This window comes from Rhinatrema bivittatum, chromosome 1 (genome assembly GCF_901001135.1).
Source record: "Rhinatrema bivittatum chromosome 1, aRhiBiv1.1, whole genome shotgun sequence".
Taxonomy (NCBI): Eukaryota; Metazoa; Chordata; class Amphibia; order Gymnophiona; family Rhinatrematidae; genus Rhinatrema; species Rhinatrema bivittatum.
The window spans coordinates 456,539,803-456,559,389 of record NC_042615.1 but is presented as its reverse complement, the minus strand read 5'-3'; the positions used below and the strand labels follow the sequence as shown (position 1 = coordinate 456,559,389).

Genomic DNA, 19,587 nt, shown 5'->3' with positions numbered 1-19,587 from the left:
TCAGATAACACTTCAATCTTTTTCTCAAGAACTTCTTCAGTATTTAATACAGAGAAGGCATTTTGTACTTGTTGCACTTGATACAGTGTGTGTCTCCAGATCACAGGTCTAATTCTACCAGAGCCTATTTTAATACTGTTTCTTAAGTTCCTTAATGCCCTGTGTGAGTGGGGAGTAGAGTTGTGGGCTGCACAGCTGTCAATAACGGGTGTCTGTGGGTCACAGGTCTTATCCTTCCTGAGCCCACAGTAAATCCCTTTTACCTGGACTTTTGGTTATTAATTCCTGAATAATGTAAAGTGGCTGAGACTTTTTTTTATTGAAGCTAATTCAGCTTTAACTTCAGCCAGGTAGAGAGTTCTGAACAAATGGGGCAAGCCTTAAGTTTCCATATGATTATCTTCAATATAAAGGCTCCACAGCAGTTGCATTGGATAGTCCTCATTTTTGAAAATTTGATGGATAACACTTAAGGACTTACCAAATTACCAGCCTATATAGTTGACAAATTATGTATGCAGGCAGATTATATCAGAAACCCAACCCCAGGGGTAGATGGGTAGATGGGTAGATGGGTAGTGGGGTAGTGGGGGAGGGAGTTAAACAGTTACCCTTGGTCAAGGTTGCTCTCAGGACTCTGTATCTGCTATTGCATTTGACAATAGCCTCCCCCAGATTGGCTTACTTTGTTAAACTTTTTTACTTAGCTGGACACAAGAAACTTTAGTATTTCCTGTATTCTGGCTGAGCACAGCCCTCAAATGAGCTAATTGCCCCCTGCTGCTTCTGTGAGTCTGCTGCCCAAGCTGGTTAGAGCAAGGCTGTTTCAGGAATGCTTTCAGTTTTGCTTTAAAATTAACTCCACATCAATTTTTGGCCCCAATGTTTATATCTAGACAAACAATGATTTTTTTATAACAGCTATATGTAGTAAAGATAGAGATTAAGTGTAGAGTGATTATAGAGACAGGAGAATCTCAAGAGGATTTTCTTTTGTCTTGAAACAATTAACCCACAGTAGGTGGCTCATTGGTCTAGGGGTATGATTCTCGCTTTGGGTGCGAGAGGTCCTGGGTTCAACTCCCAGATGAGCCCTTTGATTTCTGCTCACAAGGAAAACCTGGGTGGTGGAGAGCAGAAACCGCTGCTGGAGGGAAGGAGTGGCAAACCCTGTACTAGTCAAGCTTTACAGTGATAGGGGTATACTACCGTCCACCTGGTCAAGATGGTGAGATGGACAGTGAAATGCTAAAAGAAATTAGGGAAGCTAACCAAATTGGTAGTGCAGTAATAATGGGAGACTTCAATTACCCCAATATAGACTGGGTAAATGTATCATCGGGTCACGCTAGAGAGATAACGTTCCTGGATGGAATAAATGACAGCTTTATGGAGCAATTGGTTCAGGAACCGACGAGAGAGGGAGCAATTTTAGATCTAATTCTCAGTGGAGCACAGGACTTGGTGAGAGAGGTAACGGTGGTGGGGCCGCTTGGCAATAGTGATCATAATATGATCAAATTTGATTTAATGACTGGAAAAGGAACAGTGTGCAAATCCAAGGCTCTCGTGCTAAACTTTCAAAAGGGAAACTTTGATAAAATGAGAAAAATTGTTAGAAAAAAACTGAAAGGAGCAGCTACAAAAGTAAAAAATGTCCAAGAGGCGTGGTCATTGTTAAAAAATACCATTCTAGAAGCACAGTCCAGATGTATTCCACACATTAAGAAAGGTGGAAAGAAGGCAAAACGATTACCGGCATGGTTAAAAGGGGAGGTGAAAGAAGCTATTTTAGCCAAAAGATCTTCATTCAAAAATTGGAAGAAGGATCCAACAGAAGAAAATAGGATAAAGCATAAACATTGTCAAGTTAAATGTAAGACATTGATAAGACAGGCTAAGAGAGAATTTGAAAAGAAGTTGGCTGTAGAGGCAAAAACTCACAGTAAAAACTTTTTAAAATATATCCAAAGCAGAAAGCCTGTGAGGGAGTCAGTTGGACCGTTAGATGATCGAGGGGTTAAAGGGGCACTTAGAGAAGATAAGGCCATCGCGGAAAGATTAAATGATTTCTTTGCTTCGGTGTTTACTGGGGAGGTACCCATAATGGAGAAGGTTTTCATGGGTAATGATTCAGATGGACTGAATCAAATCACGGTGAACCTAGAAGATGTGGTAGGCCTGATTGACAAACTGAAGAGTAGTAAATCACCTGGACCGGATGGTATACACCCCAGAGTTCTGAAGGAACTAAAAAATGAAATTTCAGACCTATTAGTAAAAATGTGTAACCTATCATTAAAATCATCCATTGTACCTGAAGACTGGACGATAGCTATGTAACCCCAATATTTAAAAAGGGCTCCAGGGGCGATCCGGGAAACTACAGACCGGTTAGCCTGACTTCAGTGCCAGGAAAAATAGTGGAAAGTGTTCTAAACATCAAAATCACAGAACATATAGAAAGACATGGTTTAATGGAACAAAGTCAGCATGGCTTTACCCAGGGCAAGTCTTGCCTCACAAATCTGCTTCACTTTTTTGAAGAAGTTAATAAACATGTGGATAAAGGTGAACCGGTAGATATAGTGTACTTGGATTTTCAGAAGGCGTTTGACAAAGTTCCTCATGAGAGGCTTCTAGGAAAAGTAAAAAGTCATGGGATAGGTGGCGATGTCCTTTCGTGGATTGCAAACTGGCTAAAAGACAGGAAACAGAGAGTAGGATTAAATGGGCAATTTTCTCAGTGGAAGGGAGTGGACAGTGGAGTGCCTCAGGGATCTGTATTGGGACCCTTACTGTTCAATATATTTATAAATGATCTGGAAAGAAATACGACGAGTGAGATAATCAAATTTGCAGATGACACAAAATTGTTCAGAGTAGTTAAATCACAAGCAGATTGTGATAAATTGCAGGAAGACCTTGTGAGACTGGAAAATTGGGCATCCAAATGGCAGATGAAATTTAATGTGGATAAGTGCAAGGTGATGCATATAGGGAAAAATAACCCATGCTATAATTACACGATGTTGGGTTCCATATTAGGTGCTACAACCCAAGAAAGAGATCTAGGTGTCATAGTGGATAACACATTGAAATCGTCGGTTCAGTGTGCTGCGGCAGTCAAAAAGCAAACAGAATGTTGGGAATTATTAGAAAAGGAATGATGAATAAAACGGAAAATGTCATAATGCCTCTGTATCGCTCCATGGTGAGACCGCACCTTGAATACTGTGTACAATTCTGGTCGCCGCATCTCAAAAAAGATATAATTGCGATGGAGAAGGTACAGAGAAGGGCTACCAAAATGATAAGGGGAATGGAACAACTCCCCTATGAGGAAAGACTAAAGAGGTTAGGACTTTTCAGCTTGGAGAAGAGACGACTGAGGGGGGATATGATAGAGGTGTTTAAAATCATGAGAGGTCTAGAACGGGTAGATGTGAATCGGTTATTTACTCTTTCAGATAGTAGAAAGACTAGGGGACACTCCATGAAGTTAGCATGGGGCACATTTAAAACTAATCGGAGAAAGTTCTTTTTTACTCAACGCACAATTAAACTCTGGAATTTGTTGCCAGAGAATGTGGTTCGTGCAGTTAGTATAGCTGTGTTTAAAAAAGGATTGGATAATTTCTTGGAGGAGAAGTCCATTACCTGCTATTAAGTTCACTTAGAGAATAGCCACTGCCATTAGCAATGGTTACATGGAATAGACTTAGTTTTTGGGTACTTGCCAGGTTCTTATGGCCTGGATTGGCCACTGTTGGAAACAGGATGCTGGGCTTGATGGACCCTTGGTCTGACCCAGTATGGCATTTTCTTATGTTCTTATGTTCTTAATCTCAATATCTAAAAGCATAGAGAAAGAGAGAGAGAGAGAGAGAGAAATATAAAGTACAGACAGCAATATATTCTATCACAAAAGCACTCTGAAATAAGTAGAAATTAGAATATTTATTATTTATTTAATTATTTATTTGACCATTTTTGTATACCGACATTCGTTAAGAAAACAACACATTGGTTTCCATAGAACAATAATTAGCCAACAGGGCTTTACAATGAACTTGATATGATAAACTGGGGAGCGGGAGAGCAGGGAAGGAGCGGGGAGGAGGGGGGTGGGATTAGGGTGTGAGGGAGAAGACGGTTAGGCTGTACAAATATGTTAACATAAAACATAGTTAAATACAATTATAAATAGCATACAAGATATTTATAGTTAATACGAATATAGATAATGTACAAGACTTGATAAAGTACAGAGAGTACTTGGAGGAGAGTGTAAGGAGAGAGGAAATTGGTAGGCGACCTATTAAGGGTGAAGGGAGGGGAAGGGAGCCTAGGGGTGGGGAGAAGGAGGGGGAGGAGTAAGGTAAAGAAGGTGAGGTGGGAATAGTGGGCTCATGAGGAGGATCGGGCGAATATGAGTAGGGTCGGGCTCATGAAAAGGATTGGGTTTATGAGTAGGATCGGGCGAACAACCAGGTCTTGAGGTTCTGTCTGAATTTCTTAGTGCAGGTTTCAAGGCGAAGGTGGGTGGGCATAGAATTCCATAGGGAGGGTCCAGCTAGGGATAACGCACGTTGTTTGGTGGTTGTTAGATGGTAGAGTTTGGGAGAAGGTGTGTTAATGTTTGCTGTGTAGGGTGCTCTGGTGGGTCTGGAAGAGGAGCGTATATGTAAATGTTCTGAGAACTAGAGCATGTCTGGATTGTGGATGGTTTTGTGAATAAGTGTGAGTGTTTTGAATTGAATTCTGGCTGTGATGGGGAGCCAATGGAGTTGTTTGAGTATAGGTGAAATGTGTTCTTTCCTGTGGGTGCCTGTCAATATTCTTGCCGCAGCATTTTGAAGTAGCTGCAGGGGGACAAGGCTGTTCTTTGGGAGGCCTAAGCTTAGAGCGTTTGCATAGTCTGTTTTAGATAAAATGAGAGCTTGTAGGGCTGTTCTGAAGTCATTGTGGTGCAGAATAGGTTTGAGTTATCTGTTAGCTGTTAGCTGGATGCTTATCTGTTAGCTGGATGCTTGAACAGAGTCTATTCTGCTTAGACACAGCCCTCAATGTGCTGTCTCCTGTCTATGCACAGCCTTCAAATGATCTAATTGCCCCCTGCTGCTTCTGTGAGTCTGCTGCCCAAGCTGGATAGAGCAAGGCTGTTTCAGGAATGCTTTCAGTTTTGCTTTAAAATTAACTCCACATCAGTTTTTGGCCCCAATGTTTATATCTAGACAAACAGTGATTTTTTATAACAGCTATATGTAGTAAAGATAGAGATTAAAGTGTAGAGTGATTATAGAGACAGGAGAATGCCTGCTTTTTGGCCTCATATCCACTATTTTCATTTCTTTTCTCTTTTCTTGAAATTCATGTGATCCTGGAATAAACAACCCAATCACTGGGGAAGGGACAACAATTTCTGACTCCCCAGGCAGCCTCAACCCTTCCCCTTTTCCCTGTGTATAACAGCATGCACCTTGTGAAACAACACACATCATTTTACCCATACTAAAGTTGGATATTTTTCAAAAGACACTTTTGTAGGTAGTCAAACATGAGTTTTCCTGCATAAAAACCTTTGAAAATAATCTTCAAAATCCATATTTTTTTTCTCTTCCTTCTAAAATATCATTGTAGGGCAATAGGGTCATTCATAAAATAAACAAATATCATTTGCATTAAAAATGTACACTTAAGAGTAGTGAATACATTCATTAAAGAAATAAAATATGCAAATTGGGATTGATGAGCCCATTTTTAGTTAGTTCCAAGAACCATCTTGATTTCAATCTGCTAATTTCAGCTTTGATTCATCCCAATGGTCAGATATTCATAGTTTGTATAAACAATCAGTTCAGTAGAGTTGCATGCAGCCACACTTATTGAGTATTATAAGCAGGAGAGAATACTATGGGGGCTACGAGTGCTTAAGGAACCTAAATTATTTTCTAATGACAGTTCTTTCATAGATCATTGGCTCTCCATTTTAAGCAAATATTCTCTTGACATAATGGTTCTAATTATTGAGTCAACTAAAAAACTAGCCAATGAAATTAAACAACAGTTAGATGAAAAGATTTCAACACTTGAAATAGAAACATCAATTGATCTATTTAATTCAGATTATGAAGATCTACAAAAATTGATAGACCAGTTTTGGACTGAGCTGAGAAAAAACAAAATGAATAAATTTGCTGGGGATGAAAATGACTACAAGAAAGGTTCTATTTATCAGTGGAGTGCTCCTGGTCTTAATCAATCTAAAATACATTTAACATTCTCTTCTTTGGATGACTCTTCTGAAGGTTAAGGAAATATTTCTACTGTTGGATCTAGAGAGAATCTATGGTTAAGACCCCAATTGAATTTATTCATTTAGACTGACAAGGCAGAACTACACAGTTAGAAATAGCTGAAGTTCCTCATTTAGCTATATAATTAAATAATACAGAAACTGCTTTAAGGCTGGAGATGTGACAAGAGGGCTATGCAGCAAGCACATAGGCATAAAGTAAGGAATAACTAATTAACCAAGTTGTTTACTGCAAAGGAAACCGTTGGGATTTCATAAGTTTAACTGCACCTGTGATTAACGAATATTAATAAGCAAAGTACTGCAATTCCGCTTTTAGTTAACCAATGAACAGAGAATAATTAATAAGAGAGTATAGGAACTGACATTTTATAGGTCCATTCTCAATCCTTCACCTTATAGGTTAAATCTCAATTCTTTATCTTATTTGTAAAAAGCAGAAGTTAAAAGATGTATTTAAGCCTGCATTGTAACTTCATAGCCAGGCATTGCTTTATGGATTTTTGATAGTACCATTGAGTACCATTTGAGTGTACACATTCCTGAATAAAAGGGAAGTGCTTGACTGCTATCTGACTGAGTTATTTTCCTAACAGTCTAAAGAGAAAAAACAGGGTTTTCTGCAACTGGTGCTTCCAAACCCAGCCAGGAGGAGGCTTTTAATCTTTTTATATCCCTCCTGTGGTTTTCTTTGTGGTCTCTCCCTTTTATTGCTCTTTTTCATGTCTGACATCCTGTTTGTGGCAAGGCTCTTATTATTTTTACTTTTCCTTTTGGGCTTCTAGAATTGGCTTTGTATTTGCACTTCTCTAAGTCTGTGGCCCTTTTTTCTGGGCTGTGTTCCTCCGTTACTTTTCTGATGCCTTTCCTTTGCGTTCCATGTGAGTTCTTATCCTTTCTTTTGCTGATTCCTCTCTCCTTTTGGCTTTGCTGCAGGGCCCTCTCACTAGGCAGTGTTGCTAAGGTGTGTGTGTGTGTGTGTGTGTGTGTGTGGTTTCTGTTAGTCTGACATTGAGCTTTCTAGAATTACTGGGAATATTCAAAGACGTGTGAATACTTTATGTGTGGTCAGTGGTGTTTTACCCTTTGGAATTGGTTTTGTGCTGTTCTAACTGGTTTAGAAAAGGTTCCTGTGGGCGTACAGGGTCCTGAAAAAGCACAAATCCTGGTTTTTCCTGTGAGTAAGTCCAGGACTAGGTTCTTGACTCTATGGTCTTAGGGGAGACAGAGTCTGTAAAGCTTCTTTTAGATGTAATTTCAGGGAAAATTAAATCTCTACGGGATGTTGTCTTTGTGGTGGTTTTAGTTGCAGGTTATGTGAGAAATACTATGGGGATGTTTTGTGTGTTTTATTAAGGGTCCAGGCATAGCCAGGTTGTGCTATACTATTTCATGTATTTTCTTGAATGTGGATATTCCCTCTCAGTAATACGTGTAGTGTATAAGAGGGCACTTTATTCCCCCAGTTCATCAATATTAGAATATCTGGCTAAACATTCCTCTGCTCAAAATGTTTGTTTTACAGCTCACAGACAAAGCCTCTTTGATAGCTCAGAGTATTCGTCGTCACTGGCATGTCCTCCAGCTGTATCCTGCTTTTTCTGATGAACCATTGATATCATTTCAGAGCGGTCCCAACATAAGAGATCAAGTTGTTTGGGCAATATCACTATTGCAAATACAGCACACACATTCAGTCACCAACCATGTGGAACATGTGATATGTGCGCCAACACTATGGACGAAAGTATGTGGCAACATCCCGTTACTAAGAAAATCTATAAGAAGATATTCAACACAGATTGCAATTCTCAAATTTAATTTATTTATTGCAGTGCAAGTGACATCAGCTATACATTGGACATACCTCAAGACTGATAAAAATACGTTTGAGAGAACATCATAGCCAATTACATATTAGAAATGTGGACGTGCCCATCATTAAACATTGCATACAGAATAACCTGTTGCATTGGAGGTGGACCCTTGGCCTGGTGTAGGATTAGTATGGCCCTCTGGTTGGACCCAGAGAGTGCCTGCCACCAGGAGATGGAGCACACGAGGAGACAGAGGCTAGCTGGAGCTTTGCCAATAACAGTCCGGGGTTTCCGCAGGTTGAGCCCTTGGGTACCCGGACTGCCTGGACTTAGGTGGGCCTCAGATGGTCTCCCGGAGAGGTAGTGGAGGGGTGTGCCCACCACGAGCAAGGGTGCGTGGCTGATGCAGAGAAAATGGACCGGCAGGCAGTGGTCAGTTCCAGGCAGCAGACGAAGAGAATGATCAGGCAGGCAGTGGTCAGTTCCAGAGATCAGTCCGAGGAGGTACTACCTGAGTAAGGATACAGGAACACATGGAGACTCAGGAACAAGGGAATGCTGGAATGAGGAGATGCTGGAACAAGGAGATGCTGGAACAAGGAGACACTTGGAACACAGCAGGCAAGCTTACTACACCATGGTGTCGACCCGATTGCCAAGGCGAGGTCTCGGGGGACAGGGCCTCACTTTTAAACTAAGTCAGGTGATGTCATCGAGCTGCGCCGTGGAGCTGGTTCCCATCCTTGGCCCTTTAAAGGGCCGGGCGGTCTGCGCGCACACGCCTAGGAGAGGAGCCAGTGCTTGAGAGGATGCCGCACCCCAGCATGTAGCTAGGCTCGATGTGGAGGGCCTAGGAGACGCTTCCATGGAACGTCACGGATGGGCAATGCTGGCAGCGGCAGTGGGAGAGGACGGCCCAGGACCCACTAGTGCAGGAGCAAGGTGAGCAGGCCTGGGCACAGGCCTAGTGCCTCTCCCTTCTCGGTCGGGTTTATTGGGGTGAGCCTGGTGGAAGGCTCTCAACAGGTTTTTATCTAAAATATGATGGGCGGTTCCCACACATTTTCTTCAGCCCCAAACCCTTCCTAGGCTAGGAGGTACTCCCATCTGCCTCGACATTGACGGACGTCGAGGACCTCCCTTACCTGCTGGATGGCATCGGGTTCGGCAGCAACTTGGGGTGGAGCTGGTGGACATCTGAGGGCCACGAGAGCACAAGGAGTTTAAGGAGTGACATGTGAAATGTGTTGTGGATTTCCAAGCTTGGTGGAAGTCGCAGTTGGTAGGTGACTGCCCCTATACGTCGAAGGATGGGGAATGGGGAAAGACAAACCTTCCTGTAGATAGTTGACTTGTGACCAGATTAATTGAAGGGCCCTCTATGGAGGAAATGACTAGCGGAGTTATGGCAATGCACCAGGAAGCTCAGTCTGTTGGTACTAATTTCATATTATGTTTTTCTTTGATAAAATTGTCAGATGGGTTACATGTATTCTTTGATCCTGTTCAATTGAGACATTTCTTAGATGCAAAGAAACTGGGTCATAGAGAAGGGGGTATTAAAGAACTGGGTTTGAATTTTGATCTCAGAGTTATGTGATCAAAGGATTCTATGATACTGATTGGTTGGAGTCCCTTCTAAATATATTCGTTTTCTGCCTTTTCCCCTGTTGCCCCTGATTCAGCCTTTCTATTCTTGGATCTATGTTTTCATGGACTAGGGAATATGTACTTTTCAATAAACCTGGATTTTCAGTGTGGAGTTATTTCTATTTCCTAATGTATTTTTCTTGTTTTCCTTATCAAGATATTCTTGGTTTGTGAAATTGACATGTATAATAAATAAAAAAAAATGCACAATAGTTCTTTGTGGCAATGAGAAAATGCTTTTCAGGATTAGAAAGCGATATCCTAGAGTCATCAGAAGGTGGATAGAATTGGATACAACAGTCCAGAAGAGATGGAGAAAGTCTAAAAATCTCTTCTGGACTGTTGTATCCAATACTTCCATCTCCAAATCTCAGTTATTTCCAACCTCTGTTTCTAACTTTCAAGAATATTAAAAATATTATTCTATTAGAGATGATGTTGCCACAGTTGTATGTGTCAGTGCCCAAAAATAAATTGCAGGTTATTTTGTAATAGTATGATAGAACTGAACTATTCACCCTAACCTTTAAGGCACTTCTAAGTAACTGCTCAGTTACTATGTAACTTTTGTACTTTGCTTTATGACAGAAATACTTTAGCAAATTTGGAAGTATGGCCACTTTCAAACAGCACCTGCAGGTTCATGGAATTGACTAGTTTCTGTACAATATAATTCTTTGAATTCAGATGATATTTTGTGCACAGTAAAGCCTTTAGGGAGCAGGTTCACACTACTAGAAAGATAAATTTACCTTTCATATGCCTCAAAGGCAAAGAGCTTATATAATCCCAGTAGTGAATGAGGATGCTATTTTTATATAATGACAGTATGCACTCATGGGAGGCTCCTTTAATATTGCTCTTTGTATAAGAAAAAGAACAGAATGGTGAAGAAGTGAAAAAATGTGTATATTAGCAAGTTTCCTGTATAGAAGGCTAAAATAGCTTTGCTTATTTTCTATATTCACTTCATTTTTTTAGTTAAGATAAATACCTGATCGGGATAAATATAACTATGGCAATTGCAACACAACAGATCAAACATTCAAATAAGACTCAGAGACAGTTATTCAAGTGGAAATAATAAAAGGTATCATGATTGGAGAGCATCAACCTGGTGCAGCAGGAAAGGATCACGTAGCAAGGACCTGCTCTCCAGGTGATGCATTGTCCTTTCGCACCGAGGATATCTCCCCAAGGCCGGAGTGCAGGAGGTCGCTCTGAGACCCCCAGGACATTTGGCCAGCTTGGGGGGCCTCCTGACCCCCACAAGACTTGCCAAAAGTCCAGCGGGGGTCCAGGAGCGACCTCATGCACGCCGGCCGTCCGATGCCAGTACTCAAAATGGTGCCGATCGCCTTTGCCCTTACTATGTCACAGGTACCAATGGTCGACCTCTGTGACATAGTGAGGGCAAAAGCGATCTGCTGCCAGTATTCAAAATGGCGCCGATCGCCTTTGCCCTCACTATGTCACAGGGGCCGACCTGTGACATAGTAAGGGCAAAGGCGATCGGCGCCATTTTGAGTACTGGCATCGGACGGCCGGCATGCAGGAGGTTGCTCCCGGACCCCCGCTGGACTTTTGGCAAGTCTTGTGGGGGTCAGTAGGCCCCCCCAAGCTGGCCAAAAGTCCCTGGGGGTCCAACGGGGGTCCCGGAGCGACCTCCTGCATGCCGGCCGTCCGATGCCACTACTCAAAATGGCGCCGATAGCCTTTGCCCATACTATGTCACAGGGGCTACTGGTGCCATTGGTCAGCCCCTGTCACATGGTAGGAGCACAAGGTGGCGCCGATGGCCATGTGACAGGGGTTGACCAATGGCACCGGTAGCCCCTGTGACAAAGGCTTTCGGCGCCATAATGAAACTGGCACCGAGGGTGTGAGTGCAGGGGATGGTTCCCGGATCCCCCGCTGGACCACCAGGGAGTTTTGGTAAGTCTTGGGGGGGTTCAGGAGGGTGGGGGGATTGTTTACATTTTTATTTAGGTGGCCGTATAATTCGGGGAAGATTCGTGTATTCGTGGGGAATCGCGATACGTTTCACTTCCCCACGAATACTACGAATAGTGCAATATACGTTGCGGATCGCCAATACGGCGAAAACGAATGCACACCCCTAGCATGGTCATTGTTAAAAAATACAATCCTAGAAGCTCAGTCCAAATGTATTCCACACATTAAAAAAGAAGGAAAGAAGGCAAAACAATTACCAGCATGGTTAAAAGGGGAGGTGAAAGAAGCTATTTTAGCCAAAAGATCTTCATTCAAAAATTGGAAGAAGGATCCAACAGAAGAAAATAGGATAATGCATAAGCATTGGCAAGTTAAATGTAAGAAATTGATAAGACAGGCTAAGAGAGAATTTGAAAAGAAGTTGGCCTTAAAGGCAAAAACTCCCAGTAAAATCTTTTTTAAATATATACGAAGCAGAAAGCCTGTGAGGGATTCAGTTGGACCGTTAGATGATCGAGGGGTTAAAGGGGCACTTAGAGAAGATAAGGCCATCACAGAAAGATTAAATGATTTCTTTTCTTCAGTGTTTACTGAAGAGGATGTTGGGGAGATATCTGTACTGGAGAAGGTTTTCATGGGTAATGATTCAGATAGACTGAACCAAATCATCGTGAACCTAGAAGAAGTGGTAGGTCTGAATGACAAACTGAAGAATAGTAAATCACCTGGACCAGATGGTATACACCCCAGAGTTCTGAAGGAACTAAAAAATGAAATTTCAGATCTATTAGTAAAAATTTGTAACCTATCATTAAAATCATCCATTGTAACTGAAGACTGGAGGATATCTAATGTAACCCCAATATTTAAAAAGGGTTCCAGGGGCGATCCAGGAAACTACAAACCGGTTAGCCTGACTTCAGTGCCAGGAAAAATAGTGGAAAGTGTTCTTAATATCAAAATCACAGAACATATAGAAAGACATGGTTTAATGGAACAAAATCAGCATGGCTTTACCCACGGCATGTCTTGCCTCACAAATCTGCTTCACTTTTTTGAAGGAGTTAATAAACATGTGGATAAAGGTGAACTGGTAGATGTAGTGTACTTGGATTTTCAGAAGGCATTTGACAAAGTTCCTCATGAGAGGCTTCAAAGAAAAGTAAAAAGTCATGGGATAGGTGGCAATGTCCTTTCGTGGATTACAAACTGGCTAAAAGACAGGAAACAGAGTAGGATTAAATGGACAATTTTCTCAGTGGAAGGGAGTTTGCAGTGGAGTGCCTCAGGGATCTGTTTTGGGATACTTACTTATCAACATATTTATAAATGATCTGGAAAGAAATACGACGAGTGAGGTAATCAAATTTGCAGATGATACAAAATTGTTCAGAGTAGCTAAATCACAAGCAGATTGTGATAAATTGCAGGAAGACCTTGTGAGACTGGAAAATTGGGCATCGAAATGGCAGATGAAATTTAATATGGATAAGTGCAAGATGATGCATATAGGGAAAAATTACCCATGCTATAGTTACACAATGTTAGGTTCCATATTTGGTGCTACAACCCAAGAAAGAGATCTAGGTGTCATAGCGGATAACACATTGAAATCATCGATTCAGTGTGCTGAGGAAGTCAAAAAAGCAAACAGAATGTTGGGAATTATTAGGAAGGGAATGGTGAATAAAACGGAAAATGTCATAATGCCTCTATTTCGCTCCAGACCGCACCTTGAATACTGTGTACAATTCTGGTTGCCATATCTCAAAAAAGATATAGTTGTGATGGAGAAGGTACAGCGAAGGGGACCAAAATGATAAGGGGAATGGAACAGCTCCCCTTTGAGGAAAGACTAAAGAGGTTAGGACTTTTCAGCTTGGAGATGAGACAGCTGAGGGGGGATATGATAGAAGTGTTTGAAATCATGAGAGGACTAGAACGGATAGATGTGAATCGGTCATTTATTCTTTCAGATAATAGAAAGACTAGGGGGCACTCCATGAAGTTAGCATGTGGCACCTTGAATACTGTGTACAATTCTGGTTGCCGCATCTCAAAAAAGATATAGTTGTGATGGAGAAGGTACAGAAAAGGGGACCAAAATGATAAGGGGAATGGAACAGCTCCCCTTTGAGGAAAGACTGAAGAGGTTAGGACTTTTCAGCTTGGAGATGAGACGGCTGAGGGAGGATATGATAGAAGTGTTTAAAATCATGAGAGGACTAGAACGGATAGATGTGAATCGGTCATTTACTCTTTCAGATAATAGAAAGATTGGGGGCACTCCATGAAGTTAGCATGTGGCACATTTAAAACTAATCGGAGAAAGTTCTTTTTCACTCAATGCACAATTAAACTCTGGAATATGTTGCCAGAGGATGTGGTTAGTGCAGTTAGTATCGCTGTGTTTAAAAAAGGATTGGATAAGTTCTTGGAGACGTCCACTACCTCCTATTAATTAAGTTGACTTAGAAAATAGACACTGCGGTCTGTGCCACAGCCAGGCCTTCCTCCGAGGCAAGGAGGCCGCTCTCCAGGGTCCTGTTCCTGCAGTCTGCCTCTGGCCTTCCTTAGGCATGTGGCTGTAACTCTCTCCTCCTTTTAAATGGCTAGCAACAGGAAGTGACTGCAGCCCCACCAACGTCCATGCTCCACCTGCTTCCTGGATCAGCCCTATTTAAGGACCTCGCTCCATTCCTCCAGTGTCTTTGTATCTATCTGGATGCTCCTGAAGAGTTCTCTTCAGTCCTGATGTCCGTGAGTCTGAATCCTGATGGCTGATCCAACTCCTGATGTCCGTGAGTCCGAGTCCTGATGTATGATCCAAGTCCTCTTGTCTGATCCAAGTCCTGATGTCTGATCCAAGTTCCGTGATGGTCCAAGTTCCATGATGTTCCAAGTTCCATGATGTTCCAAGTTCCGTGTTGTTCCAAGTTCCATGATGTGCCAAGTTCCATGATAGTCCTGAGCCTGTCCCATTCCCCTCGTGATCTGTGTGGTCCATGTGGGGTGAATATGGGACAGCATGGTCCGCGACCAGCCCCATGAGCTGTGTAGGGCACCTGAGGGTCTTGCCTGTCCCCCTCTGTCTTCTTGTCTTCGTCCAAGTCTCCATGCTCCTTCATGTCTCCAAGTCTATGTACAAGTCTCCAAGTCTCCATGTCTCCAGTCTCCAAGTCTTCTCATCTACAGTCTCCAGTCTCAACATCTACATTCAAGTCTTCAAGCTCCTTCACATCTCCAAGTCTACGTCCAAGTCTCCAAGTCTCCAAGTCGCCAGTCTCCAAGTCTCCATGTCTACAGTCTACAGTCTTTACATCTACGTCTAAGTCTCCAAGCTCCTTCATGTCTCCAAGTCTATGTCCAAGTCTCCAAGTCTCCACGTCTACAGTTTCCAGTCTCTACATTTTCATCCAAGTCTCCAAGCTCCTTCATGTCTCCAAGTCTATGACCAAGTCTCAAAGTCTCCACGTCTCCAGTCTCCGAGTCTCCACATCTACCATCTCCAGTCTCTATGTCTACATCGAAGTCTCCAAGCTCCTTCATGTTTCCAAGTCTACGTCCAAGTCTCCATGTCTCCAGTCTCCAGTCTCTATGTCTATGTCTAGTCCCCAAGGGTCTCCAGCTCCACGCCAGAGTCTCCAAGGGTCTCAAGCTCCATGCCAGAGTCTCCAAGAGTCTCAAGCTCCATGCCAGAGTCTCCAAGATTCTCAAGTTCCAAGCTCTTCCTTGACTCCTTTGTGCTCCAAGCTCTCTTTGGACTTTCTTATGTTCCAAGCTCCTAGTCCTTGCCCGAGACATATGTTATAACCTTGTGTTCCCACTCCATCCAGACCTGTTCCTGTTCCACCTATTCCTGCACACAGACTTCACCACAAGATGTGGTTCTTGTCCTGCCTTGAGCCGTTCCATGGCCCAAGTGTTCCTGCTCTCCTAGGAGTTAGTGACATGCGTTGAGCCTGCACCATCAGCTCCAGAAGACTGCGCTTGCAACAGAATGCAAAGACCAGAGCTCGGTGTGGTGTGCCAGGTTCAGAGTGTTGGACACTTTTTGTTTTGTCTACTAGCATCTGGCCAGAATTTCCTTTCAAATTTCCTGGATGTTTCCATGTGCCTATTTCCTGTTTCTATTTCCTGGACTTCCTATGGACTGTCTTGTTGTTAAATACTCTGTTTTCCGCAAAAAAATGTTATGCTAGCTTGCCTTCTTCAGCATGTCCAGATTCCAACCTGTAAGAGGCCTGCATCTAGAACCTTCGAGTTAGTCTAGTTCCAGCTCTCCTCTGAATTTGTAGTAAAGATTCAGATGTTCCAACGACCTGCAGGAGGTGTCTGCATGTTGCGGTCTCCACCACTTACCTCTTACTGGCTGTAATCAAGGCTCAACTCTGAGGCCGGGAACGCCGCCTCCGTGGCTCTGCTGAGGATTCAGGGCACCCGCCATTGCTGGGCCGTCTCGCTGCCGCCCCGCACGCACGCAGGGACGCGCGTTATGGACGTACGCTCACCGGAAGCCTGACCCCGCCTGAGCTGGCCACGCCATGCCCCAAGCCCGATATAACCGGCGTTCTTCAGTCCTCTCATTGCCTTGCAACGAAGGTCGCTACAGTGTGTAGTTCTTAGTTGCACTTCCGTTGTATTGCTTCTGCCTGCCGCCAGCCACCGACCTCTGCTCGTTCCTGACTCTGCTTCTGCCTGCCGCCAGCCACCGACCTCTGCTCGTTCCTGACTCTGCCGCTGCCCGCCGCCTGCCTCAGTCCACGGCTCCTCAGCCGCAGCTGCTGCGCTCCTGTCCTCCGGACAGCGCCCTATGCAGGCCTGGGCTGGAACTGCTGCCAGACTGTCTAGGATCCTGATACCTGCTACTACTTGCCAGACTCTGGCCTACTCGCTGATGGCTCCCATATTGCACCCTGCAAGTTCCATTCAAGACTTTACTGACTCTGACCCTGCTCCCGCTTGCTCTGTGCTCCCTGGCCTATTGGCTCTTGCTGCTGGACTCTGTGCCTACTCCTTGCCCGGGCCTTCCTAGAGAGACTAACACTGTGCATAGGTCCCAAGGGACTGGGACCCTACGGGCTCCTCCTGGGGGGTTCCGGTTCCCGGGTGAAGAGCTTATCAGCACTCTCAAGTCCCAAGGTTCTGGGACCCTACGGGCTCCTCCTGGGGGGTTCCCAGTTCCCGGGTGAAGACCCATACGTGTGTCTCCCAAGTCCCAAGGTTCCAGGACCCTACGGGCTCCTCCTGGGGGGTTCCTGGTTCCCGGGTGAAGATCTGTGCCTGTGGCTCCGCCTCCCGAGCTACTCTACCCAGGGTGGTTCGGCTCAAGGGTCCACTCTCGAACCGCAGCTTCCCAGACTGCAACAGATTGCAAGGCCATGGACTCGGCGGAGTCCCCCAGCTTGCAGGCGATCCCTGGGATGGCGCAACGCCTGCAACAGCAGCAACTCTGCATTGAAACACTTGCTGCCACCGTGGATCAACTGGCCTCCCGTCTAGAGGCTTCTAATCGCCAACGGACTTCTGTACCTGGCACCGCACCCAATACCCAGTTGTCAGCTCCCAGCAGGTATGCGGGAGACAGTAAAACCTGTCGCGGGTTCCTGAACCAATGCCAAGTACGGTTCACCTTGTTACCCAACCAGTTTCCCACAGAGGCAAGTAAGGTGGCATATATTTTTTCTCTACTGGAGGGCAAGGCCCTAGAATGGGCATCACCTTTGTGGGAACGCTCAGATCCTCTGCTACAGAATCTCCAGGAGTTCCTCCTCCAGTTCCGTCTGGCGTTTGATGACCCCGCGCGGCAGTCTACAGCAGCCTCTGAGCTCCTGCATCTCCGACAGGGCACACGCCCTGTGGCCGAGTACATCATCCACTTCCGGACCTTAGCTATGGAGCTGGATTGGCGAAATGATTGTTTAAAGGGAATTTTTCTTGAGGGACTGGCTGGCCGGATTAAAGATGAACTGGCGGGGCGAGAGATTCCTGAGGAGTTAAATGACCTTATGGAGATTGCAGGCAAGGTTGACCGCCGGCTCCAACAGCGTGATAGAGAGACTCAGTCTAGGACCAGGAGTCAGTCACGTGTCTCCTGCAGGCCTTCTCAGCAGAGGCATTCCCCTGCGGTTGAATCAACCTCCGAACCCATGCAGCTGGGCAGGTCACCACTTACTCCGGACGAGAGGAGCCGTCGGGGCTTGTTAGGCCTCCGCCTATACTGCGGTGGTAAAGGACACTACCTGTCGACTTGCACCGAGCGTCCGGGAAACGGTCGTGCCTAGGTTATACCGAGGAGCTATACCTAGGTGCTACCGGATCCGCTCCTCTCTGCACTCTGCCAGTAACCCTCAAGTACCCCGGTGGGGAGGTCCAGATTCAGGCCTTTATTGATTCAGGGGCCGAGGGGAACTTCATTGTGGCAGAACTGGTGAACCAATTGGGTTTGCCCACCGAGCGTAAGAATCCCCCCTTACGCATTTCCTCGATACGAGGGACATTGTTGCCTGGACATATCTCTTGCTCTATGAAGCCCGTAACCCTGCAGACGGGGCTATTTCACACTGAGGAGATTTCTCTACTCGTTCTGGAGAGAGCCGTGCATCCCTTAGTGTTGGGACTGCCTTGGCTTCGCCAACACTCACCCGTCATCAAATGGGATGACTTCCAGTTGGTTAGTTGGGGTCCTGCATGCTTTGACCGGTGCTTGAAGCTTCCTCATCCTCTCAGCACTCTGCATCTCTGCTCCACGCCCCTTTTGCCCAAAGCTTACCAAGGATATCAGGACGTCTTTTCCAAAGAGATGGCAGAGATTCTTCCGGAACATAGGCCCTTCGACTGTCCCATTAATCTGGTTCCTGGCTCTACGCCACCCCGTGGCCGGGTGTATCCCCTCTCTCTCCCAGAGACCAAAGCGATGTCTCAATACATCTCTGAGAACTTAGCTAAAGGATTCATTCATCCGTCCCGCTCCCCGGCCGGAGCGGGATTCTTTTTTGTGGGCAAGAAGGATGGGTCACTACGACCATGCATTGACTACCGTGGTCTTAACGCTATTACTAAGCGGAACCGCTACCCGCTGCCACTCATCCCTGAACTACTGGACCGTCTTCAAGGTGCCCGCATCTTTACCAAGTTGGACCTGAGAGGGGCTTATAACCTCATACGCATCCGACCGGGAGACGAATGGAAGACGGCATTCAACACACGTGATGGGCATTACAAATATCTCGTAATGCCCTTTGGTGGGGGTGGAAGGGGAATAGAACAAAGAGCTAAGAGAAACAGATAAGTATGAGAGAAAATATGTGTGAGGCTTGCTGGGCAGACTGGATGGGCCATTCGGTCTTCTTCTGCCGTCATTTCTATGTTTCTATGTTTCTATGTAACACCCCCGCCGTCTTCCAACACCTCATGAACGAGGTCCTCAGAGAGATGCTCCACTCCCATGTAATTGTCTATTTGGACGACGTCCTTATTTACTCTAAGGACTTGAATTCCCACCGTCAAGATGTCTGCCAGGTCCTTCAGGCTCTACGTGAGAATCACCTATATGCCAAGCTGGAGAAATGTGTGTTTGAGGCGGACTCTCTACCCTTCTTGGGATATATTATATCTGCTACCGGTTTTCGCATGGACCCGGAGAAGGTAGCTGCCATTACTAAGTGGCCTCAACCCTCAGGTCTTAAAGCCCTCCAGCGCTTCCTGGGGTTTGCGAACTTTTACAGACATTTTATTCCCAGATACTCTCACCGTGTGGCTCCCCTTACCGCCTTGACCCGGAAAGGGGCGGATGTCAAGCATTGGCCTGAGATGGCCATCAAGGCCTTCTCTGATCTCAAGGAA

The 19,587-nt window shown here is 44.8% G+C and overlaps 1 non-coding gene across 1 annotated transcript; it reads left to right on the top strand.

The window, feature by feature from the left end:
* The first annotated feature begins 1,023 nt into the window (after positions 1-1,023).
* TRNAP-UGG lies at positions 1,024-1,095 on the top strand. Its single transcript has one exon. It is a non-coding gene; the product is annotated as a tRNA-Pro (tRNA).
* The last annotated feature ends 18,492 nt before the right edge of the window (positions 1,096-19,587 follow it).